This window comes from Mixophyes fleayi, chromosome 2 (genome assembly GCF_038048845.1).
Source record: "Mixophyes fleayi isolate aMixFle1 chromosome 2, aMixFle1.hap1, whole genome shotgun sequence".
Lineage (NCBI taxonomy): Eukaryota > Metazoa > Chordata > Amphibia > Anura > Limnodynastidae > Mixophyes > Mixophyes fleayi.
Genome location: NC_134403.1, coordinates 75,730,354 through 75,756,375, shown reverse-complemented (window position 1 = coordinate 75,756,375; position 26,022 = coordinate 75,730,354). Strand labels below are relative to the sequence as shown.

General features: G+C 42.6%; 1 protein-coding gene across 1 annotated transcript in view; it reads left to right on the top strand.

The window, feature by feature from the left end:
• Positions 1-21,909: 21,909 nt before the first annotated feature.
• Positions 21,910-26,022, top strand: part of LOC142141145 (TRAF family member-associated NF-kappa-B activator-like) — a 31,717-nt gene continuing 27,604 nt past the window's right edge. Inside the window, exon 1 of the mRNA XM_075199298.1 lies at positions 21,910-22,187. The gene's annotated coding sequence lies outside the window, so the exon portion shown is untranslated. The remainder of the gene's footprint in view (positions 22,188-26,022) is intronic.

Genomic DNA, 26,022 nt, shown 5'->3' with positions numbered 1-26,022 from the left:
ATATATATGTTTAGCTATAACAAGATCTACCAAACTGTTTTTGTGGAGGTGTTGGGTTCTAATCTTGTACCCTTCACAGTGCCGTAACTAGGGCTGTGCAGTGGGGAAACCGTTCAGGGCACAAAGCTGAAGGGGGACGCAGGGAAATTAATATTTTAGGTTATTTTGGTTACAATAGAAGGCAAGGGGTTTCCAATTTGTTTTTTTGCCCCAAGCGCTAAAATTTCTAGCTATGGCTCTGCCCTTTTATAACGGCAAATATTTACAATGAACATCATGTTCGTTTATCCCAAGTATCCCCTAAAGTGTATGCATTTATTCCTAATACCTACTATTATGTATAAGTATATTTTTATACCTGAAATAAGCAAAAAGGGCATGTTTTGTTTTAATAAATGGAAATGGATGTTTGAAGTAAAATACTAGACAGGCCGATACCTTTTATCTTTTCTTGAGACACACTAGGATGCAGTGAAAGAGATTTGAAAACTATCCAGAACCTGCAAAGCATAGAAGCACCTTTGCGGAAAAGCGAATTTGGTTTGCAATTTTAAACTAAGGACAGTGCTTTACCTTGACATACTGCGCAATAACCAAATTTTTGTTTTTTTAAACATTTTTACTTTGAAACATGGTGATTACGGTTATCACAGATAAGAGTCTGAAGGAATATTGAGTCACATTAAGGTTGCTAAGTGCACTTTATTTGATCATATGTGAGTAAGTTTATAAGTAGTTCCATTTACACTGGAAATACTACACTATATTATATTTGTATTTTTCATGCATCTTTTCAAGGACAGCAACATTGCAGGACTTCAGCAATTAAGGTCAGTAAGCGAATTACACGAATCGTAAAGGTGTTTCCTTTTTTCACAAGGGCACATATGGTTCACTGGAGCAGGTGCATGTGTGTGGACACGTATTTTACATTCTAAGGACCTGAGTCATTAAGGAAAGTAAAGCATAAAAAAGGAGTAACTTTGCACCTGGGCAAAACCATGTTGCATTGGAGGGGGGAGGTAAAATTAAAATGAGGGGACACATTTATAGTTAGGATAGGGCATGTCCTAGATCAACTTTAAATTTCAGTGTAAAAATAAAGCTATCAAGTATTTGTGTGCTACATGAAAAAGCGCCAGTGTTTAACTTATGTGCTAAATAATAAACTAAGTTGCACCCATTGTATTGTAACATGGTTTGTCCAGGAGAACATTTACTCCCTTTTTTGCCTTACTTTCCTTAATGACCCAGGCCCCAAATGTGTCAAAATATATTAATATCACTATAAAAATTATTGATACTTATTTTTTTGCTGTTTCTTTCGGGTTTACAAAACACTTTGAGAATTGAAGGTGGATACACTAGAAGGACTGTACTTCAAAGAAATAAAAAATTGGTGTGTGAGTATCCCTGAGATTTGAACTGGAGTGTTTTTTTCCAAATGGTTTATTTGTAACTGTTGCTAGTGATAGTGACATTATATATTCTCAGATTTGATATTTAAGATTTCTGTATATAGGGGAAAGTTGGTTTACTAAGGGTATTTAGGCAGCTTATTATACATGTTTTAGTTATGTATAAATATGTCCAAACATCATGCAACGTCTTTAAATTTAAAAGCAAAAACAAAAAAATGAATCTGTATTAGGATTAGTTTATTGCTAATACATTAAACATCTGTTTGAGGTACTTCTGGGGGTACAAGTACTATAGTCTACCCCATTTCTGCCAATGTGCCATATATGCTAACACAATCATAAGTGTGATTAATATTTTCCTGTATGTGGGATGTATATTGTACAATAGGGAGAACACTATATCAGCATCATGTACAGTGCCTGTGACATATAGGAGAATATTAGTGGCTGCATGGGGGGATGTAGAGTTATATGGAGGCCCACGCTACTTGGTGTTATTTTAATTAATTAACTAATGACTTTCAGTTAAAGTGTATCCTAGTTTTGTCACACCTACCCCACGTAAAAAAAAATTGAGTCTGACTGTTCACATTCTAAAATATTGCTGGACCCCTGTGCTTTGATGACCTTGTGCTGTGGTCCCGTTAACCGGCCCTGTATATGCAGAAATGTCCAGATGCCACCATATAGTGTGCAACTGTCCATAAACTACATTACTAAGAGCAAAATGTCAATTCCTGGTCCTAAAACTGAATCCCTGGATGTTCGAGAAAGCTGTTGAGTGTCCAGTGAGTGTGGGGGGTGCTCCAACACACTCCCCTCTATGTGATATGGTACACCCCGGGACTATGGGCCTCACTGTACTTACAGACTTCCCAGTAGCAGTGGTTGTACCACTGGTCCCATTGGAGGGATGCCATTGTCTCTATAGTGACTCGTCCAAGCTTATTTGCATAACTCTATACTGTATATTTGATGGAAAAACTGCAGATGCACCAGGAATGTATACAACAGTAACTAAAGTATTGTTTTCAGCTACACAAGATAGATGGAATTTAAGAAGTGCAAAATGGCAGCTCCGCAGTGCAGACACAAAATTTACTTTTGTGGAACAAGAACATTATAATGATATAAAGGAGTGGAGTGAGTACATTTTCAGGAGAGTTCTTTGTTGGGCATGGCACTTTTCCCTGTAAAAAAAGACTTCAATTGGAATTTGAATTCATAGCTAGCGGACATCGTGGGCTAGATTTTCTAAGCTGCGGGTTTGAAAAAGTGGGGATGTTGCCTAAAGCAACCAATCAGATTCTAGCTTTCATTTATTTAGTACATTCTACAAAATGACAGATAGAATCTGATTGGTTGCTATAGGCAACATCCCCACTTTTTCAAACCCGCAGCTTAGTAAATCTAGCCCTTGGTCTCCTCCTCAAAGCAGTTCTGGCTGCAAGTACATAAAGAAAAATAATATAAATCTCTTCCTGTATGGTTCCAAAGCAAAGTAGCCATGTGCTCTGGGTATATCTCACAGCACTTCATACATGACCTTCAAGGAAGGCAGCCATTGTCTGGGCTGAATCAACATCATCATCATCATAATCATATATTTATTTATATAGCGCCACTAATTCCGCAGCGCTGTACAGAGAACTCATTCATGGCTGCCTTCAGTGTGTCAAGGCTACTGGTACACATTAACAATTTAACACAAAACAGTAATCTCATACTTGCCAACATTTTTTTTTCTTTTTCCGGGAGATGCCGGCTGGGACGTGGGCGTGCAGGGGGCGGGGCTGCGAAATCGCGTCATTTTGGCCCCGCCCCCGTGACGGAATGACGCAAATCACGTCATTTTACAGTGGGGGCAGGGCTAAACGCCGCGATTCCGGGTGAATCGCGGCGTTTAAACTAAATTTTTCCCCCTTCCTATCAGGGAGATTGCCACACTCGTCCGGGAGACTCTCGCAAAATGCGGGAGTCTCCCGGACAATCCGGGAGAGTTGGCAAGTATGAGTAATCTTGAAAAGAAGCAATCCCCACATTTGATATTATCTCTCACCCCAGGTCAAAACACAGACTAAGTATGTTAAAAGTCAAATAACACCTAATATTGAACAGATTGTCTAAACATTTTCCCCTAGGGAACTGTGAAAATATATATTTAGGATGATCTAAGAAAGGATGTGGGAGTGCTTCTTAAAAGCTCAATTACAGCTTACTTGCAACATGTTTTTTTGAATGGAATGTGAAATGTACACTAACAGGTTCAGCTGGTTTACAATCTAGGTTGTATAATTCTCTGATACCACTAAAAAATGCAAGCACTTATGAAAGCTTGTTTAATATATGTGTTCATAGATCATTATAGATTATCTTTTGTATATTTATTTATTTAACATTTAAAGAAATGTCCTTGATATCCTATTAGTTAAAAAATAACTAAAGTGTACCTGTTCCCTACACAAAGGGGCTCAAACAGTACTTGGCCTATCAACTCACTTGAATCTAATGGTATTACTGAGGCACAAGTCACTGTGTGCCTCATGCCTCGTATTATGCCTGACATTCCAAGTGAATTGATAGTCTTGGTTGAGCCCACAACATGACTGCTCCCTTGGTAGTAAACAATGGATACACTTTTAGATTCAATAAAATGCCTTAAATATAAGTCTCTTAGTTTGGCCCTAGAGAATTATGGGTGGTGTTTTTTTTACTCATTAAAAGCGTTGCTATGATACCCTAATCTGTAGTAGAATTTCCCTCATACCTCTATTTGCAGCTTTGTAGCAAGGATATAGTGGTGAATTACTCTGGGAAACACCTAATTACTAGACTAATAATATTGTCATGACTCTTATTACTATCATTTATTTTTGTTTTGGTAAGGATTATGAAATGTCTGGCAGACATTCCTGTCACTCTGAAATCTCACTGAACCACAGAACTTGTCAGTAATTCCAGAGCATTATTCCTAGTTATGGTAAACATCAGGGAATTAGAGAGTGTCTAGTCTGTCTAGTGGTGACTGTACATAAAGCTACTTTACTGCAAGAAAATGCATCTAGTTCACTGAAATTCCATGACAGCTGAAAGCAAAATCCTTTGCATCTTAAAAGCAAACATAACCCAGTCATTTTATTCTAAGATTGTGAAGGACCCAATGTGCAGGGGGCTTACAGCACCACATGGAGCATGCAACAATTTGCTGTGTAGTTATGCAAAATAATATGTGTGGTCTTAATAATTATTTCTATATTTTTTAACACAAATATTAATTTCAAAGTTTGCATATATGAACTGCATGGCATACTAACTTAGCAATGGCCAGCATACATAGGAGTATACTGTGCAAAACATAGCAAATAGTATAGCAAAATAGCAAAATAAAATAGCATGTTAGATCATACTTGCCAACTTTTCCTCGTTGGCTTCAGGGAGATCCTGGAGGAGGTGGGTGTGCGGGGCCGGGGTTTGGCAAATCACATCATTTTGGCCTCACCCCCTAAACGATTGTCACAATTTTGCCCAATTACAGCAGAGAGCGGTGCTAAGATGACACAATATGTGTGTCATTAAGCCCCGCCCCCACCACTTATCTATTGCGGGGGCGAGAACCTGGAGGTTGCCCTGCTCTCTCGGGAGCCCAGAAAAAGCAACTAATGAAGCTCTAGAGACTGTAGTGTCTATTACATTTCTGTCCTCATTACTGAAACCATGTTGTCTTACCTGTCAGTCTTTGATTAAATCTTGGTCTCCATGAAAATGGCCGCCTCCATAGGCATCAATTCATGGACATAGGACACAATTTCCGAACTGTGTCATCATGCCACAGATGGTGAAGCCAATCACGTCTTGTACTGGCTCAGCATCAGGGAGAATGCCAGACTCTTTAGGGAGTGAGGGAGATTACTCCTATTTCAGGGAGTCTCCCTGACATTCAGGGAGAGTTGGCAACCATGTGTTAGATGTAAACTATGGAAAAAGAAGTAAGTTCTCTTATACAATTCCAATGCCCATTACATTACAAAGTGTTCCCTGCCCACACTACACAGTCCCATGACACCATAGCCCAATAGTAATATACCCAAGATGTATAATACAAACTAATATGTACAACATGATCTAATATAGCAAATAATAAGCCAACATCTAACATACCAAGTAATATGCACAGAATCCAACAGGGAACTTAAGCATCTAAGAACATAAACGCTTATTCTGTTATTGGTTCCAGTAAAACTGGTCCCACAGAGTAGTAGATAAACAGATACCCAGTCAAGGTCATTCTAGATTATCTCTTGTATATTTATAATAACATTTACTTAAATGCTATTGGTACTCTTAGTAAATTAAATAAAATGTACCTGTTCCCTATTCAATGGGTCTCAACCAGTACTTGGTCTATTAATTCACTTGGAACTAATGGTATTCTGTAAATAGATAGGTACACAGTATAACTGTCAACCAATTTATCTTTCAGGGTACAGGTATATTTCTTGACGATCACTCTGACATTCTTGAACATTGGGTCACCGGCCACAATATGCAGATTATTAAAAATAGCTTTCATTATTATGCTCCTCATGGGAGAATAATCTAAAATAAAATGAATCCTCTCTTTAGCCTATTTTGGTCAACTCTTGTGCCTTCTTTTTTTAATATCCTTTTATTAGTAGCATCAAATTTGCACCAACATGGCAGCAAAAAAGACAAACACCATTGGTTATCTTGCACAAAGAACTCAGGAAACAATAGTACAATGTGTAGTAGACAGTGGTGATAGATAATTGCAAGTGCATAATTGTACCAGATTATTTTAAAGCAAGCTTCCAGAATCTGGTTATGAAGCAAGTGGCCGCACTTACAATGTGCAGAATAAGTTTATTGTGATGTTTGGGAAGATCAGGAAACAGTAGAGAAGTAGCACATGTTTCTGCTGAAAGGAAGGTCGGTGGCGGCTCTTGTACCTTCTAAATAATGAACTCCTATTTTGCATCCAAGCCTTCTGATAAGCTTAATACAAATTATTTCTGTAATATTTCCTATTATATAAATTTTTGCCTGATGATCCAACTGTTCACTATGTCTAAAATGGATTAACCAAATGGTATAACATTAGCAGTATAAAATAAATGAAATCTAGTGGTGTATAAAACTAAGTTTGTGTTTTTCCTAAATGGATTAGTGATTATGCCATCAATTGCCTCAATCTTATGGTCCAAGTATTCCAAAGGTGAGCCCCTAACTTGGGTTGTGAAAACTATATTGCTATTATTATGATTAATTGATGTCACAAATGCATCAAATATATCACCACTCTGGGAGGAGGATTGCCTATATACAGTGTATAATCCATTTATAGTGAGGATCAGGATGTGTGCCCAGAATATTGATTATATTATTATAATTTTCTTTATTGAATTCTATAGCATTCCTTTTTTCAGATGTACTCACCGGTATATAGCTTGTAACCCCGCCCCTCCATGCAGGTGCATTTATGTGGTTACTGCACTATGGGAAAACTGCATTTGAAGGGAGTTGAGTGTTAATCGCTCCGGACTGAATAAAAGTATTCCAGTGGATTTATTACAGACAGATCTGAGTCTGCCAGATATATTTTTTCGTTTATGAAAATGTGAGCGATGTCACCAGTTGTCACGTACTTTGGCTCACAGTGCAGAACTTCTTTCTTCTGCTGTGCATCTCTTACTCAGATCTTGCCAGTATGACACAAGAAATCTGGTTCACACAAAGCCTTCATCAAAACTCTGTCCTTGAGCATACTCCTTAATAGGGTGGCTAATGTTGATTAGATGCCAAAATCTGATGACAAGTGTTGTGCAGCCCTCTCAATTTGGTGGAAAGTTTAGACCAGACCATACATAATGTTGGCTAGAGTAGAGCAGACCACCCAGTCTGGTGGATAGTGTAGAGCAAACTCATCCCTGTTCCTGTCCAGGGCAGACGTGCCCTGCGAGCTCTCCGTTGGAGCCCGTTCTCTTCTGGGCCAAGAATTATGCCTCTGGAGACGCCTTCCTCTCTGCCTACCATGGCTGCTCGTCTGCCCTTCCATGGGCGACATTTGTGATGTGATCCTCTTCTGGACACTCCATCCATCGGCCGCCGCCGCCCACTACAGCCCCCGGCTCAGGCCTACTCTATGGGCGATCCTCTCACCTCTTCTCCTGCCGCCCATCGTCCTCCTGCCTGCCATCCTAGACTTGCATTCCAGTGTTCTGCCACCGCCTGCTGATCGGATCCTGACAATGCTGAGTAACAACTAACGCTGCCACTCCAGGATGCGGATTGGGCCTCTCCTCCTCAAACTGCAAGTTGTTCCTGCTGTGTCCCCCTCCGATGGCCTGCTGCCTCCATTGTCTCCTGCTCTGGTGTCCTGATTCGATGCCCTGCTTCCTCCTCGTCGCTCCAGCGCCTGACTCTGCAGCTCCTCGTCATTCCAGCTCCTGATGCTGCACCTCCTCCGCCCAGCCGGCTTCAGTTACTTTAGGCCGCGGCTCAGGCCTGCTGTCCTCCGCTGCCTCCATTCACTCCGTTGCCATGTGTCTCTCCCTGCTGCTGCTGCCTGTCCCCACGGATGTCCAGTGATAGCGGATGACTAGTGATCCCCCTCTGCCTCCTCTCCTAGCCTATCTATTGTGGGCTCCATCTGCCCCATTCCTCTCTCCACCCCAGTATTTACCTGGTTACCTGGTCCCTTTCACGGCTTCCTCTCTGCCACCTCACCACCATCCGACCCACCTCCCCCACTGGCTAGAGTCCCTCATTTGCTGCTCCCCTCTGGATATTCTCACCCATCCTCCCTGACACCCTCACTCCTCTGTACCATATTTTACACCTGTACCTGCTACCCAGGACTCTCCCTGGACCCCTGGACTCGCTCCTGGACTCAAAATACACCCCTCCCTGGACCCTCTGGAACTTTTCCCATGGACTCACCTGTGTTCCTGCTCTCCACCCTGAGGGCACCGGCTCCTGTGGACTCTCCTGCTTTGGACTCTCCTGTTCTGGACTACTAGTGATCAATCACCACCTGCACCTAGTGTGCCCTGTCCTCTCCGCCTGGTATTGTGTCTTTAGTATTGCCTTTTTGTTTTCTCTGCGCTTCCTATTGTTTTTGCCTAGTATTTCACCATGTCCTTTTTACTTTAGCGATACCTAATTGTAATTGTTTTTGCCTGCAACTTTTTCTCCTTATTTTATTACTGTTATTCATTTTATTACTGTTACTTTTATTACTTTTATTCATTGTATTACCAGCCTGTTGCACGACCGCTTGTCTATTGTTGTCCTCACCACTGCCTCTCCTCCCCTCCTGCTTCTTCTACCTTTTTTCTCTCCCCCTACACCACCCACTGTCTCCAGTCTCTCACCATGCCTCCGCGCTCCTGTCCTATTCCCATTCTCTCACCTAGCCTCCCTCCCCGTCCCTACCTTAATGCTCCCCCTCGCTCCATCAACCCTGCCAATCTCCTCCACATCACCCCTCTTCCCTCCCTCCCGTTCTCCTGTGCCCTCTGGAACTCTAGATCTATCCGCAACAAACTGCCGGCCATCCATGACCTCTTCATCTCCAATTCTTTTAACCTCCTTGCTATCACCGAAACCTGGCTCTCCTCAGCTGACACTGCTTCCCCCGCCGCTCTCTCCCATGGTGGCCTTTCATTCACCCACTCCACCAGACCGGATGACCGTCCAGGTGGGGGAGTGGGTATCTTCCTTTCCCCTAACTGCACCTTTCGGGTCATTCCCTCTGAACCTTCTCTCTCTTTCTCCTCCTTTGAAGTCCATTCTATCCGCCTCTTCTCCCCCATTCACCTCCGTGTCTCAGTCTTATACCGCCCCCCCTGGCCCCACTTCCCTCTTTCTCGACAACTTTGCTGCTTGGCTTCCCCACTACCTTTCTTTTGACCTGCCCTCCATCATACTTGGAGACTTTAACATCCCTATTGATCCCCCCTCTGACCCTGCCTCCATTAAACTTCTCGCCCCTTTCTTCCTCCCTTGGCCTCACTCAGTGGACCTCTTCCCCCACCCACTGCCTTGGTCACTCCCTTGACCTTGTCTTCTCTCATCTATGTGATCTCTCTGACTTCTCCAACTCTCCCTTCCCACTCTCTGACCACCATCTACTCTCCTTCAATCTGTCCTCTTCCCCTGCTTCCCCCTCCCTAAAACTACCCTCACTAGGTGTAATCTTGCTGCTGTTGACCCTACTTCCCTTTCCTCCTCTCTTGAAACTCTACTATCCCCTCTTCCCTACCTGGTCTGCCCTGATAACGCCACCTCTCTTTACAACCACTCTCTCACCACTGCCTTGGACGCTGTTGCCTCTGCCACTTCTGTCCGCCGCCGCCGCTTAATTCCCCAACCCTGGCACTCTTTTCACCCGCTTCCTCCAGAAGTGCACTCATGCTGCTGAACGCATTTGGAGGAAATCTCGCTCCCTGGCTAACTTCCTCCACTTCAAGTTTTTCCTCTCCTCCTACTGCTCTGCCCTCTCCCTCTCTAAACAATCTTTCTTTAAGTCTCTCATTTCTTCTCAGTCCTCTAATCCCCGCTGCCTCTTTGCCACGTTCACCTCTCTCCTCACCCCTCCCCCTCCTCCTATCCAACTCTCCCTCTCTGCTACAGATTTTGTAGCAGAGAGGGAGATGGGCGATGAAGTCCACTTCCTCATTCTTTCTTCTCCCCCGTCTACCTGTCACCTGGATGCCATCCCCTCTCACCTTCTTCGCTCCCTCTCCCCCACTGTCTGCGCTTACTTAGCTCACCTCTTCAACCTGTCTCTCTCCACTGGTACCGTCCACTCCTCCTTCAAACATGCCCTCATCTCTCCTATTCTAAAAAAAACCTAATCTCAATCCCACCACACTCGCCAATTACCGCCCCATTTATCTTTTCCCCTACGCCTCTAAACTTCGCGAGCGAATTGTTTGCAACCGCCTCACCTGTCACCTCTCTGACAATTCCCTCCTTGACCCTCTCCAATCTGGCTTCCGCCCCCTCCACTCTACTGAAACTGCCCTGACCAATGTAACAAATGATCTCCTCTCTGCTAAATCCAGGGGTCACTTCTCCCTGCTCATCCTCCTGGACCTATCCGTAGCCTTTGACACCATGGACCACCCCTTCCTCTTGCAGACACTTCACTCTCTCGGTCTCTCTGGCTCTGTCCTTACATGGTTCACCTCCTATCTCGCAAACCGCTCTTTCTCTGTATCTATGTCCAGTTCATCCTCCTCCCCCTCTTCCCTCCCTGTAGGAGTCCCTCAGGGCTCTGTTCTTGGCCCTCTACTCTTCTCACTCTATACTTCCTCCCTTGGTGCTCTCATCACCTCATTCGTCCTTCAGTATCACCTATATGCCGATGATATTCAACTTTACATCTCTTTTCCTGATCTTTCCCCTCCCCTCCTCTCTCGTGTATCTGACTGCCTCTCTGCCATCTCCTCTTGGATGTCCCCTCGCTTTCTCAAAATTAACATTGAAAAAACAGAACTTATTGTTTTCCCTCCTTCTAAGTCCTTATCCCATCTGGATCTCTCCATCACTATTAACAACTCCACCATTTCCTCTGTCCCCCAACTACGCTGCCTGGGCATCACCCTCGACTCCTCCCTCTCTTTTACCCCCCACATTCAATCTCTTGCGCAATCCTGACGCTTTCAACTTCGTAACATTGCCCGCATCCGGCCCTTCCTATCTAATGGAGCAACCAAAACTATTATCCACGCGCTCATCATTTCCCGGCTGGACTACTGCAATCTTCTCCTCACTGGCCTCCCCCGCTCTTGCCTTGCCCCCCTTCGTCCTATACTCAATGCGGCGGCGAGGCTTATCTTCCTTTCTCGCCACTCCTCTTCTGCCTCCCCTCTTTGCCTTGCCCTTCACTGGCTCCCCTTCTCCTATCGAATTCTTTTCAAACTTCTTACCCTCACCTACAAGGCCCTCTCCCAGTCTACTGCCCCCTATATCTCAAATCTCCTCTCCATCTACACTCCTGCCCGGTCCCTGCACTCGACCAATGACCGTCGCCTCTCCTCCACTCTAATAACCTCATCCCACTCCAGAATTCAAGACTTCTCCCGAGCTGCCCCCTTGCACTGGAATGACCTCCCTCGCTCCATCTGTCTATCCCCTAACTTGTGCTCCTTCAAACGGGCACTCAAAACTCATCTCTTCCTCAAAGCTTACCAGCCCTCCACTTAACCCTCTTTCCATGCTCGCTCTCATCTCCTGGATCCTCCTTTGAAAAGGGTGTGCTTGCTCCCCTCCTCTGACTCCCTCTGTGCCGATTGTCTGTTGCCCTCCCTTTAAGATGTAAGCTCTAATGAGCAGGGCCCTTCTCCCTCCTGTCTCTCTACCTTCTCTTCTGCTCCTACCTCAATATTTTTGCTTTTCCTGGAGCATCTGAAGTCTTGGTATTACTCGTTTATTGTTCTGTACTGTTATTCCCTGTACTGTCCATTGTTTGTACTGTGTTTGGCGCTGCAGATACCTTGTGGCGCCTTATAAATAAATAATAATAATAATAATAATAATAATTCCATTTGATGGCTAGTGTAGAGCATATCTATAAATCTGATGGTTAATGTAGAGCAAACAATCAATTCTGGTTCCTAGTGCAGTGCAGACCCCCCAATCTGGTGACTAATGTAGAGCAAACCCCTCAACTTAATACACCACCTACCCCATGTGGTGGCTATATTACAGAATTACAGAGGAGAAGGAATGTGCCGGAAGAACTGGAAGGAACTGATCTTCTATCAGTGGGGCCAGCCCCTTTATAGCCTAGACCAACACTGATAATCCCCAATGTGGATCACCCATTAGGTGACCTAGCTCCCCCGCCACTGTCCGGTGGCAGAGGGAGGGCTCTAGTGGGCCTAGGTTACCTAACGTATGATCCGGCCTTAACTCCAAGAATTCCCCACAATTTTTATCTGCTTATCCCATGATAGAGGAGGTGGTGGTAGGGAATAATACAAACAAACACAGCTAAAAGATGTCCAGGAAAAGAGACATTGCTTAAGTAAGTATGGTTTTCCATTTTATGAATGGTCTGCCGAAATTCCACCTCTTATATTTGTCATTGTACCTCAAGCTGTACAATAGTTGCTTAATATTTTTATAGGATATTGTTAGATCACTGCTCTTGCAATAGTGCAGGATTCAGTGGGAGAAACTTTATATCCTCTATACATTCTATGAGCCAAGGGAACAACTACCAAGACTAAAAACATGATGGTGCTTATTAAGAAAAGTCGTATAACTAAGTCTATTTATGACTACATTCTATATTAGGCTATCAAATGTATTAGCTAAAAATGGCAGTGGAACTATTTTATCAGCTTTGTTACCATATAGTTCAAATAGGGCAGACAAGTTTATTTAATGGTCAGGTTATTACCAACAAGTAGCGCAGAGTTAACAAGAACAAAGGACATTTTTCCCCTTGTGACGTCACATATCTGGTTCTTCAACAGTTACATCAGGTTTATCACCATGAACAACTTTGACCTTTTGATGAGAGATGGTGCAATGTACGTTATATTCACACATTTTTTAGGAGCATAAGACAAATAAAACACAGAGGGAGATGCACCTAAACCGATATTTATAAGCAAACATCTATATGACCCTTAAAATAAAGGCATCCTATACATTCCCTTACTTTCCTGAGATACATATACTATCTAAATGGGTGTCAAACAAGCAGAATACGAAAAATAGAAAATAAGTTGGAGATGTCCAATTGTAAAAATAGGCAGAGCTGACACTTTCACTTTTGCATCCCAATCACGTCACAATGTGCAATGACAGACCTCTAAAATGTTGGATAATAAATGCCTCACTATATACAGCTCCAGTGTTATTTTGCATAACACGTTCTGGTTGTGCTGCCTTGGTCTTCGCATACTGTTGCATACAGCATTGTCAGGGTTCACAGTATTTGCATCCGCTTATTATTACTTCAAAGAAAGAAGACAAACCTTGTCAATGCTAATTCTGCCCATTCTGGGTAGCTTAACTAAGGTCAAAAATACCCTCTCTCTACATGATGCTGGCTTTAATGTAATTCATGTACAGTAAGTGTGACATTATTAGGTATATTTATAGTCTTAATTATGGTTTCTGATCATTTATATCCTTGAAAATGCTAAAAAATCTACTGAAAATGTATCATAGATAATAAAGTAATTAAGTATAGCTCTGTTTATGCGGTTGGAATGTTTATACATGTGGGTAGATAAAACAATAATCATTACAAAAACAACAAGGAATCTTTTTCCTATTGCTTTCGATGAGCAATCTCTGGCCAAGGTGCTGTCTCTTGGTGCCCCCGTCCCCAGGCCGCATGCGCAGTGTTGAGGCGTGTGACTGCGTAACCACCACCAGCCTGTGCAAGCAGCTTTGGCAAAAGCTGATGTGGCTCACATAGCCAAAAAGGGGTGTGGCATGCTCTATTGCCGGAAAACCAATATACGTTTTAGGGAATGTATGACCTTTCATTGTTCTAATATATGTATTGTTATGAAGGACATCCAAGCTATTAGTCCACACAGGCACTTGCCTTTACAGTGGCTCTGCTGGGGATGCAGATGGGACTGGAGTCCTATCTACCCCACCATAATCTGCCAAATCTCAGAACCCCTGTACATATAATAATAATGTGTATGGATACGGAAAAAGTCTTTTACAGGGTTGTCTGGCCATATATATTACAAGCACTAACACACATACGGTTTCAAAGACAACTTTCTTCAGACAATTAAAGCTTTGTACCACAACCTGTCCTCTTCAAGGAACTATCCGGCTTTGGCTCTCTATCTGGGTATAAGGTGAATAATCACAAATCAGGAGCTCTCCCAATCTACCTACCAGACAGGCCCGGCGCTCCCATTAGGCAACCTTAAACACAATCAGAGCAGCGGGACAGCACATTATCACTGCCGAACGGACCTGCACATACTGTGCAGCCGCCGGCAGCCTTAGAAGTTAGAAAGGCGGCGGGGCCTAAATTCCCCCCCATATCGCCCGGGGTAGAAAAAATTTCTAGATCCGCCCCTGTGAACAACTGAAGGATGTGTATGAGAGATTCAGTGCAAGAGGTTATAATACTAAATCATTACACAGGACTAAGCAACAGCTTTGACTTAAAGGAGAAAACATAGGTTTCTAATACCTTATTTTTACATTTTTCAAATGTTTTACTTTATTCTCCATAGTATCTTGTTCCATTAAGTAGAGCTGGCCTGTCATCAGGCGTGATATTATTTTACTGACCATTTACAAATCCCCTCCTTGCATTACATTCAAATGTATTTTAGTGAAAATGAATCATTCCAATCATGCAGCAAAAAATCCTGACTGTCTACAACAATATCAAAGGAAAAAACTAGGGTGTTACAGATGTCCAGTTTGTACCACCTGACATTCATAAAATAACAAGAAGAACACATTTCGCCATAGATTAAGTTGCACAAGCCAGAGGTGGAACTAGACAGCTGTAGGCCCCGGTGCAGGGTAGTGGGGAGCAGGGAACCGGGGCCGCCAACCCTCTGCATCTGCCATGCAGTGGTTCCCATTATGTACATGAGCCCAGTGCACGGCACCTGCTGCACCAATGGTAGTTACCTCAGGATAACCTATAGAAGTTTTAGGGACTGTATGGCATGTCATCATTCTAATATGCATGCCCCTATGAACGATGGGCATTAAGAATTAACTGTAGATCATCATTTTTTGAAGTTGAAGCACCCACATTCTGGTCCTCATATAATCATTGATCATGTCCCCAATGGTAGAAAAACTACCTTTTGAGGTGTGAGTCAATGCAGGTTTGAAAGCTGGATGCTATTGCCCCTAGCGACTTAATGAAAATATACATTGCCATTTTTTATGTACAATTTAAAATGGTTTTGTTTGTAGCTTGATTTTTTTTAATAGCCTTCATTATTTCCATAATGACTACAATTACAATATTTATATAAGGTCCAAATGACTAACTACCTGGTAGCTAATTCATGGCCATTGCTGTTGTAGCTTTTGCTCTTCTTATATTTTGTCATTAGTATACATACAAATATAAAGCTGAATTTTTATGGTGAGGTGTCTTTATAATTTGATATGCCATTTTTTTTTATTACTAAATATATGATTGTTTTGATCTATATGACGTTAATATCCAATATGCATGAGCATGGAGTTTCATATCATATCCTGCTACACATCACTGCTGTCTAATAAGGAGAAGAGTTGAAGAACCATCTGGGTTTTCACATGATTATATTTGTATACATGTTCTTAATAACCTTTATAATTCTGTGGGAAAGATTCCCAAACTCCAGGGCCTGAACAGGTGGCAAACTAGCGACGCCTAGTCTGTAACCATAGCATATATATTATTATTATTATCTTTAATTTATAAGGTGCCACAAAAGGTATGCAGCGCTGTTCGTGACATATACAGAATGCAATGATCCATAAAATCTTACATAATACATGAAAAACAAAATACAAAGATCAGACATACTGAATAAACAAATAATATACAGATAACATGGTAATACAGTTCAAATTATTTCTGGAACATTGAGTGAGAGTGATGGTAGTGACCAGTGTGGAGTAGTCCTGAACAACAAGAAAACAGGGCTAGGAAAGCAGACCAAGAGGTACAGAGGGTGATGGAATAGCAGAAGGAGAACACAAGGAAAGAGGTAACTGCTCATGAGAGCTTACATCCTAAAGGGAAGGGGAAGACACAAATGTCTGAGTGGGAGTGAAAGCTAAGACAAGGAAATTAGGAGGAAGGCTAATAAATTTCAATAAAGAAATGAGTCTTAAAGGCATGCTTGAAGTCATTGAGAGTAGAGGCTAACCTGGTAGGACGTGGGAAATAATTCCACAGCTGGGGAGCAGCTCAACGTCCTAGAGGAGAGAGTAGGAAGAGGTAATCAGTGAAGTAGTAAGGCAGTGGTCATTGGTAGAGCGGAGAAAGCGGCAAGGAGTGTGGGTAGAGATGAGGTTGGAGATGTAAGGGTGGGAGGATTGATTGAGAGTTTTCAAGGTGAGGGTGAGGGGAGCCAATGTAGCGACTGGCAGAGAGGGACAGCAGAGATAGAGCGGCGGGGAAAAAAACATAAGGCGGGCAGCAGCATTGAGGATAGACACGAGAGGGCAAGGTGGGAGTCGGCTAGGCCAGAGAAAAGAAGGTTACAGTAATCAAGGTGAGAGATTACAAGGGAGAAAATAAGAGTTTTGGTGGCTTCTGTGGTGAGAAAGGGCAGTATCTTGGATATATTCTGGAGGAGAAAGTAGCAGGATTTTGAAAGAGATAGAATATGATGCTTAAAGCAGAGGGAGGAGTCCAGGATGATCCCTAGGCATCGGAATGAGGGACAAAAAATAGGGTAGTGTTATTAACAGAAAGAGAGAGGGGGGATTTGAGGGAGCACATGGAAGGGGTGAAGATGTTTAGTTCAAATACTGAGTTTAAGAAAGCGCTAGGAAATCCAAGATGAGATAGCCGAGAGAGAGCAGTAGACACAAGACTTAAGAGAAGGGGAGAGGTCAGGGGATGGAAGATAGATTTGGGTGTCATCAGTGTAGAGGTGGTACTGGAGTTCAATGAATCAGATGAGGTCACCAACAGAGGAGGTGTTGAGGGAAAAGAGCAGGGGGACAAGAATGGATCCTCAGGAAACTCAAACAGGTAAGGGAAGAGGAGGGGATGTGGAGTCAGATGTAGAGTCTGAAAAGAAGCAGTTGGTGAAGTAAGAGGAAAGCCAGGAAAGGATAGTGTTATAGAGGCCTATCAATTTGAGAGTTTGCAAAAGGATGGTGTGGTCAATTGTATCAAAGGCAGCAGGATAAGAAGGGAGAAGTGTCCTTTATATTTACCATAGAGAAGGTCAGTAGTGACCTTGGTGAGGGCAGTATGTGGAATTTGAGGGAGTGAAAACTGGATTGGAGCGGGTCAAGGAGTGAGTGAGAAGAGAGAAAAGAGGTGAGACGGTTATAGACAACCCATTCGAGAAATTTGGAGGCAAAAGGAAGGTGGTAGATAGGGCTGTAAATAAAGAGAGAGGTAGGGTCAAGGGACTTTTTTTTAGTAATGGAGAGATGAGAGTATGTTTAAAGGAGGGGAAGGTTCCAGAGGAAAGGTATAGGTTGTGGAAGTGGGCAAGGTGGGAGTAGCTCTCAAGAGAGAAGGAACAGAGGAGGTGGCAGGGGATGGGGTCAAGTGGGTAGGTGGAGAGGGTTGAGGAGATAAGAGAGCAGACTTCATCTACAGATGCTGAAGTTAAGGGATGAAAAGAGGGTGCACAAAGAAGTGTGGGTGACATTGGTTAGCAGAAGTTGGAGATAGCGTCCACAGAGGAGGATGGGAGGGGGGGCAAAGTGGATAGGGAGGGGGCAGATGGTGGAGTGAGAAGGACAGATCGAAGGAGATGTCATAACATATTGACTCAATTTTGGAGGTGAAGTTGGTACTAAAGTCGATAGCAAAGAATGCGGAGAGGACTGGGAGTGGGAGAGGGGAGAGGAGGTAGCTCAAGGTGGCAGAAAAGCGATGTGAGTTGGAGGACTGGGAGGAAGTGAGAGCCTTAAAGTAGGATTGTTTAGAGAATGTTGGGGCTGAACTGTAAGACGCGAGGATGAACTTGAAGTGAAGGAGCCGTTCTGCACAACAGGAGAATTTTTTGAAGATAGTCGGTAAGTTTGGAGTGCCACAGTTATGGCGGGGACTGATGAAGCTTGCTGGTGATAGCTGAGTCAAATGCGAGTAAGGGTGTGATTATAGAAGGAGATAGCCTCATCGGGGCAAGAAAGAATGGTGATGGGGGAGAGGAGTAAGACCAGGCAGGAGAATGTGGTAAGATGAATGGTGTCAAGGTTACGCCTGGTGAGAGTCAATTTAGTGGATGGAGAAGGTGAAATGGGTGGAGAGATGCTAAAAGAGAGGAGATGGTGGTCAGAGAGAGGAAAAGCTGAATTGTTGAATTCGGAGACAGTACCGAGGTGGGAAAAGACCAGATCAAGGAAGTGGCCACTGTGGTGAAAGGGAGAGGCGGTCCCATGAGAAAGATCAAGCAAGGGGGAGAGGGAGAAAAGTTTGGAAGCAGCAGGGTCTGAGGGATTGTCTATAGGGATATTAAAGTACCCCAAGATGAGGAAGGGAAGGTCAGACAATAAGGGGGTAGGCTGAGTGGAAGAGTCGGATGGAGTGTACCTCAAAGGAGGAGAAAGAGAGGGAGGGTTCAGAGGTAAAACCTGTAAAGAGAAGCAGGGGGAAAGAAACATAACAAACACCACCACCAACGCATTTCTGTTATCATGAAAAAAAGAGAAACCAAGCTTACTGTACAGTTCCAAAAAGGCTATTTCAACATCTGGTGTGCCATTTTCATGTAGACCAAGAAGTGAAGGAAGATTTTTCTTTCTATCACTAACAATAAGCAGCATGTGATTGTAGTACAAGTTGCTGATTCAATGATCTTCTTTGCCCTTAGTGAAGATCAAGTCTAATGACCAAAGAACAATGTGGCATCAAAATGAATGTATTTTTTATTTTTTTACTTCCAGTCTCTTCCTGTCATTCAACAATAATAACATTTTTGTCAGCAAATAAAGTTACTCCACTGTTTTTGTTATCTCTTCATTTCCTTTTTGTTTCAGTGCGGCCTACTAAAGGAATAAGAAATCCAAAACTTAAATCAATATCTGTGGATTAGTAAAATAGATCTCTATTTCCCCCTGCTGGTGACAAATAATACTTTAAGAATCAGTGTACTTGATTATACAGTACAGTATTTAAAGCTACAATCCCAGACGGCATTGGTATCGTTTCCTTTTAAATAGCTGCCGGGGGTAATGTGACCAATCAGAAGTTATCATTTCCATGATGTTTTTCACCCTACCTGGGAGTGCTGCTTTATACTTTGTAATATTTCACCAAAATATTCTCCCAAGTGTACATTGATATGACACAGCTTATTATGCTTTCCCACTTTATCCAAATAAATAAATAGTAATCCTAATCTGGTTAGACTTGAGTATTGGGTCTGTACCCCAGAGGTCTGTAAATTGCATCTCACTCATCTGCTCTTTGAAGATTTAAGTCAGCCACATGTCGAGTCATTGGAGTGATTGGAGAAAAACACATACAGCTCAGTATAGGTAACGTTCAGTGGTATAGCTACAAGGCCCTGGGCCCCAGTGCAAAATCTAAAGCAGGAACTCCTAACCACCTTATCTATAATAACATCTACCAACGTATTGTTGATGTCAATTGGAGTGTATGCTATAATCCTGCTAATGTCCAGTATGTAACATACCTGCAAATGTCCACAGTATAACTGTACATAATACAGCCACATACAGGCCATGAAACTGAGAGCTGACTTTTATATTATTACGATATATAGGGTATCCTTTCCTTTGTGATACAGATATTATATTTGTGAAACAAGGAAATACATTGTAAAGTTAGGGGAAATTATTTAAAAATGTGACTGAAAAGAGAAAATCATGTACAGTAAGGTGAAGTAGGAGGAAGTGTAGAACACTTAGTAATCACCACATTTGCTATATACATTGGTTTACATTGCAGTATACTTGAAACTAAGGGCATATTAATTAACACGGCAGATCGCGGTTACCCGCAGCTGCACACCTCCCGTTACTGCAAAACATCGCAATGTTGCGGTACCGCATTGGCACTTTATGTGTGCAGCTGCGTATGACTGCGATCTGCCGTCTTAATTGAATATGTCCTACATGTATTAAAATCATCAATAACTACAGATTTCTACCATCTCCCAGATGCTGTAAATGTTATGTTCGTGCAATCTCCACCCTTTACCAATCATTTAATTACCTTGTGCATAGATTGGCATTTTTCGGGCAGAACATTAGTGGTTGCAGGAGGTGCTGCGACTATGGTGCCCAGAGGTGAGGGGGGCCAGGGATTGCTGGGTCCATCTCTGAGGCCCTGCTGCCCCTTCAGGCCTCTTCTGACTGAGCATGTTTAGAAGAGGCCCTTGCGCTATTAAGAGCAGAAAGGGGGCCACTGCGATGCTCTGTTCCGACCCTGAGTACGAAAGGTCATTTCCACCATTCATCCTGTGCAAAGTGTACTTGTTTTGCTTTCTGCTTTACAAATCCATGTACAGGGCAATATACATGGGCAAACTGTCTGTAAATACACCTGAAATTAGCTAGAGAGCATAGAGATTGTACAAAGGAATGATTTCTATCAAGAAAGCAGATACTTCTTTAAATGTGCAGTTTTGCATGTATATGCTGGTAAATAGAAGTTCCAGAAAGCAAAGGTGCTGTGCTTTCTGGAACTTCTGTTTCTCTAATATATCATTTGAAATATTTTTAACTTTGGTCTAGCTGTACATTATGCTGTTATAATAGGAGTGTTTCAGTTCCTAATTTACTAGCTCAGACATGCAATCTGTTCCTATGTGATCTTAATATTTAATTTAAGTAAGAGTGGATTCACTTTATCGTTATTTGTTTTAATCCTATTATAAAAAGATAATTAATAAAAATGATTCATTATATTGATTGAAAAGCTGTTAGATTTTTTTTACAAATATATTATGTATATATATGGGCAGCACAGTGGCCTAGTGGTTAGCACATCTGCCTCACAGAGCTGGGGTCATGAGTTCAATTCCCAACCATGGCCTTATCTGTGTGGAGTTTGTATGTTCTCCCTGTGTTTGCGTGGGTCTCCTCCGGGTGCTCCGATTTCCTCCCACACTCCAAAAACATACTAGTAGGTTAATAATGTTGCTATAAAAAATAAATAAAAAAAAATTGACCCTAGTCCCTCTCTGTCTGTGTGTGTGTGTGTCTATATTAGGGAATTTAGACTGTAAGCTCCAATGGGGCAGGGACTGATCTGAATGATTTGTAGTGCTGTCCATAACATTTTTTGGTTACAATTAGGCAAACTATCTGCAAATACACTTTCATCATGTCACAGCTGCATTTGTGGGATTCTGTGGCTCTGGGTCTTAAATGGCCCCTTGCCTCAAGCAGGCATTGAGTGGTCACACATCCATCAGGTTACCGCACAAACCTTCAATTGGTGTATTAGTCATATTAGTGAAATAACTACCAGCATTTCAAAATTGGTCACACAACCCGAACAGCTCATGGACCAATATGATTGCCCAATGATGACCCTTCTCTGTTGTATCCATGCCCCTAATGCAATAGGCCATGTCAAGTTTATCATTGGGAAATCTGAACAATCCTTAATTGTAGATGACTGTGGGTTGTGACCTCTACATCCCTCCCCATATTTGGCTGTTCACATGAGTGTTGCCAACACTCTCTATGTGAATAGGGTCCAATTTTTAAGTGAGTCCATTTAGTAAGAGTTTTATGCTAACAAGATAGTTATTTTGCATGTTTCCTGTTTTGTGTGGGCTGCCAGTTTCAATTTTAGTGAAGCAAAGCTGGGAACTTCCCTTTAGTAAAACCCACGGTTCTTTACAGAATCAATACTGCTACATTTACAGGAACCAAAGAGAGAAACTAAGTTGCTGTGTATACACAAATATTTTAGAGAGTTCTAAATAATGAACCAACATAATATTGTATGGCTGCTGTTGGATGATCAGTAATACTACTACACATGGAAACATTCCTGAACTGCTTGTTTAAGCCTTTTTTCATCACAAGTAAAACCGAAGATACAGAGAAGTGGGCGTTCTAGAGGTAGGTGTGAGTTATTTACAGTATATCTATAATATAATACAAAAGGCAATACCTGTTAACACTTGGAGGTCTCAGCTTCTACCGTATTAACTTTGCTCAAACCATAACAACCTACAGACCATCGTCTTACAGTATATTTTTGCATTGTTTTTTCCTCCCATTGAATCACATGCAAACATCCTTCTAATTATCTGCAAAGTCCTGCATTCATCCTAGTATAAAACTAGCAGTCCACACTTTTATGAGCATAGATGCCCCTTACCTTATAAAAGTCAATAAATAAAATTATTGTTGCATTTAAGCATACCTAATATCTATGACACAATTTAGAACTAAATCCTCAATTGTCATCTGCTTTCTTGTATCCTTTATAGACCTTTATCTTACGTCACTTTAATGACTCAAAAACTCATCTCTATGGTTTAACCATCCCAGTTCTGTTTTGTCACACATTGAAAATTATGTAACCAGGGATGGAACACTATTGCAAAATATAGGGGGCGGGGGGGCTATGCAGTCTTTCCTCCCGCATCCCCCGCTATGCTTTTCTGAGCATGCAGAGAAACTCTTTCTACTTCACGACACTGAGATGATGGTGGCAGGTAGTCCCGCCACTGAGTGTAAATGAGCCTGAATATTTACATTTAGTTTTTGCAGCAGATATTTGGATTCATGTCCTCATAGTTGCCAATATAAATGCATGAAAACCAGATGTAAAATTAATTTTGCAACTAAGGATAGGTAAAGGGGTGGGCAGAGTAGAGGAATAGATTGCTAGTTTGGAGGAGCAGTGCAGAAATAACATTTATTTTTGTTAAGCAAGATTCACAACTCCATGATGGAGAAACGCATACCTGGGCATACTCCTAGTTTGTGGAGTCTTCTTCTGAGAATGGAGAGTAGTAGAGAGTAGATTTGCACTAACCTCATTGTTTTTTCTTGCACAGATGAGGCACAGCTAACTATAGGAAAGCATTGCACTCAGCAGCCAGATAGCATATTAGGGGCGGGCTGGACCGTTGGGCAGGGGGGCAGAAGGCCCACGGGCCGCTCAGTCTAACGGCTGTTCGGGCCGGCTGGCTGGCCCCCCGTCCCCCCGTGGATGCAGTAGTTGCTTAATTTTACCTGAGGCCGCATCACTTGTCATGTGATGCGGCCACCTGGGCACCCCCCGGGCTGAAGCCTGCCAGCCCGCACCTGTAGCATATGGTGCTGGTAAGGATTTGTCACGGGTCACTGCCCCCTTCGAAGTCACCAGACTCTTCATCCGCTTGTGAGGCGGACACCTTGGCCTGTTTATAGAGGTCACGCCATTGTCGAGGCCAGAGGAGGCGTAGTCACGCTGTTGACAGAAGTTTGCACCGGCCAATAGATAAGGTATATCCAGGGTTGGTGGTATAATTGTCTGACCTTTCCACCTTTATTGGTTTTGCAAAGGATTTAGCTGACTGCCCTGCTCTCGATGCCACCGCTTTTGAACAGACAATTGATAATTCAATAAAACTGTGTCTTTCTTCCAAATCATAATCTGGAGTCCATGTTTTTATTTTTGGTAAAGTTATGTAGATTTTAAGTTAAGAATAAGGTTTGGTGCATGAAAAGAAGAATCAACGCTATACATTTTAATCCATCAAAGGTCTAAAATATTCTTCAGCAGTGATTAGGCACAGACCAAGGGCTAGATTTACTAAACTGCGGGTTTGGAAAAGTGGAGATGTTGCCTATAGCAACCAATCAGATTCTAGCTTTCATTTATTTAGTACATTCTACAAAATGACAGATAGAATCTGATTGGTTGCTATAGACAACATCCCCACTTTTTCAAACCCACAGTTTAGTAAATATACCCCCAAATTGGGTAATTGTATTGTCCTATCTGAGGAGCCTATAGTTAAAAGATGATGAGCCAGAAAGTGCACATAAGATCAAAGAGTGCAGCAAAGAGTATAAAATTACAAATACATTTGTTAGAAGTGAACAAAGTATTAAGAGAAAACAAAATGTTTTGCAAAGCATTTCTCCCTTTCTGAGAATTACTATTGTATATTGCAAGTAGAATAAGAGCAGGTCATCAGAACTGTATACAACACAGAGAACAAGAGAAGTAGTACTCTTCAGTACACATACAGTTAGCTATAGGTGCAGACAAATGTACACTGGGAATTAGTGGGTGTGTTGTGGTATACTTTAGGAACATATTTTTCTGAGAGTGAATGACATGTGAAGGCACCGCCACTGTATTCTCTCATTATCACCAAGACAATGGAATCTTCTGTGTAAAATAGGTGTGGCAAATATATTGGTGTAGCTAAGGGTATCAAATGTTGTATGTCTAGGCTGCAACTATTTAAATGTTGCATTTAGAAGCACTGACCTACAGCAACCAATCAACAATTAGCTTTTATCTTTTTATCTTTTGTGCTGTGATGAGCAATCTGATACACGTGACGTGTGACTTGTACGGCCCGCTAACATTCAAAAGAGAAGCATGTTACCCTTAATCTTAGTAATAAATTTAAACCAATATATTAACAAACATATAAACCACTGATCACTTCTTTTTTTCCTCTACCCTCAGTACATCTGGCCTAACCCATGAATAAAAATATATTTTTTATCAAAACGCACAAAAAGTCCCCAAATTAGCCCCGCACCCCCACAAGTTCTCAGCAACAAACTTGCCACAAAATGCCCCACATGCCACTCAGACCTCCCAATTACCACAAAATGCCCCACATCCTCGAAGATCCCATATGTACTACAAAGCTACCTTCAGACTCCCACCAAATGATTAACTAATGAACACTAATTAACAACTAAGGGCCACTGTTTAACTACTACTAGTTAATATTACTCAACCCGAAAAAGTGCCCTTATTTTGTCAGGATGAGGATTCATGGTCTTTCCCGCGGAGGAAGTAGGGAGATCACGTGACAATGAGCATCACCTGTGGTCAGGGGCGTAGGATCGAAGATATTCATGGGGGGACAAAAGACCAAAGACTATTATAGGGCTTGGAGTCCCTTTCTCTATGTAACGGATTTACTGGATTCACTACTAATCTTGATTAACGCTGGCTTACCCGAGGTGCGGAGTCTAACGATCTCCCCGGTATTCACCAAGAACCGCAGCAAGGCGGAATGGGCTTTGCTGCCAGGAGTCGCAGGTCGCGGCCCTCAGGTTTGCCCCAAGATGTAGTACAGCGGAGTAGGAGCAAGATGAGAGTAGTTGGACAGGCCGGGTCGGTACACAGGCAGGCAATGCAGACAGAATCAGGAAGCGGTCTCGGAGTCCATCAAACCGGGTCGGTACATGGGTCACCAGAACAGAAGCGTGGTCAGCTAGCCGGGTCGGTACACAGGTAGGCATATAAACAAATTGAGGAAGGAGCGTGAGGCAATCCGGGTCAGGAGCACAGGCAATAAGGAAGGTCAACAAGCCGGGTCGGTACACGGAGGACAACGGAATCCAGGAGAGTAAACAAGCCGGGCCGGTACACTGGGAGTCAACACACAGGAAGAAGGAACAAGGGAGGACACAGGAATCAGGAGCCAGGAACTGGTAAGTTGCTCTGACACTCTCCAAGTGTCAGAGCTATGTATTTATGCAGTGTCCCATTTGAATTCCCCGCCCTGTTAGCGATCATGTGACCACCCTAGGTAGCGGTCACGTGACCGCCGAACCCGGAAGTGCGGCTTCCGGGTCCGACGGAGCGGCGGGGGAACGTGGAAGGGTAAGTATCGTGACACTCTAGCGTTTGGTATCTCGTTTTGCGACAGTTGTAACAGTGACTGTAGCTATACAAAGACTCCAAATCCTATGTTAATTTTTATCA